This window comes from Anomalospiza imberbis, chromosome 2 (genome assembly GCF_031753505.1).
Source record: "Anomalospiza imberbis isolate Cuckoo-Finch-1a 21T00152 chromosome 2, ASM3175350v1, whole genome shotgun sequence".
In the NCBI taxonomy this organism is placed as follows: domain Eukaryota; kingdom Metazoa; phylum Chordata; class Aves; order Passeriformes; family Viduidae; genus Anomalospiza; species Anomalospiza imberbis.
This window is the reverse complement of record NC_089682.1, coordinates 46,176,540-46,177,757: the sequence shown is the minus strand read 5'-3', so window position 1 is coordinate 46,177,757 and position 1,218 is coordinate 46,176,540.

Here is a 1,218-nt window from a genome sequence, read left to right as displayed (position 1 = left end):
ATATTGTGCAAAGCTGCTGGCAAAACCTGGTATTAAACAAATAATATAATGTCTTTGAGAATTTGGTATTGTGTATGCAGGGTTCTTTGCAGTTCACACTGCACCTTTTTTGACTTGTGTATATGAATGCAATCAGCAAAGGGACACAGACACAAAAATATTATCCTTTATAAATAGCTGTCCTGAAAATAGACCGTAAGGAAACTGTTATGAGTGTCTTGATCCAGGGACTAAAGCGTTTATTCTCTTCTTTCCTTTCACCTGAAACCCACAATTAGACCAAATGGGAAGAAAAATACAGAAGTACTTTTGCAACCAGCATCCATTTTTTCAGAGCCCATAGCTAACAGATGTCTTAAATTCAGACTCATAAGGCCTTAAGTTTGGACACAAGTTGTGCTTTTCTTTCTAACAGGGTTTTTAGCTTAAGGTTTTTTCTTCTTTTTTTTTTTTTTTAATTTTCCTTTTATTTTCCTTCTTTTTCCTTTTTTCTTTGTTAATTTGTTCTTTTTTTATTGTTTTCCTTTTTTTTAAATCTTTCCTTTTCCTTTTTAACTTCTTTTTATTTTTTCATTTTTGCTTTTATTCTTTTGATTTTCTATTCTCCCTTTTTCCTTACCCCTTTTTCCCTTTCCTTTTTCTTTTTCTTTTCTCCTTCTCCTTTTTTCTATCTTTCCTTCCCCCCCCTTCTTTCCTTTTTTTTTGTATTTTCCTTCCTCTTTCTTTTTCGTTAGCAGGCAATCACCAAGCCTCCAATCCTGAAACCGACCTGAAAGCAAAAACCAGACTTCAACATCTGCTCTTTCCACCGATTATAGACAGATCAGAAAAGAGGTTGTGGAACCTGCAGGCTGACAGCAAGCTGACAGGTGAGGTACGACATGATCAGGGACTACCCCAGGCGGTAGTCCCTTACCCTCGCAGGAGAACCAAATCTCCCTGACGGAGCGCGGCAAGTATCCTTGTCCTTTCCCGGGGCAGCGGCCACTCAGTTTCGAGCGCGGAGCACCTCCAGGAACGCTCAATTTGCGGCGAAAACACGAACTCGCTATTTTTCTTACTAATCATTGTTAATCATTAACCGCTCATTAGAATAACACCATTGAGTCCCTCCGGGTTTCCGCCATCCCAGGGGGCAGCGGCCGAGCCCACTCCCCCCTCGCCCGGCCCCGCTCCCGAGGGGCTGTACCGGGATGGGGTGCGGGGAGGGGGATGCAC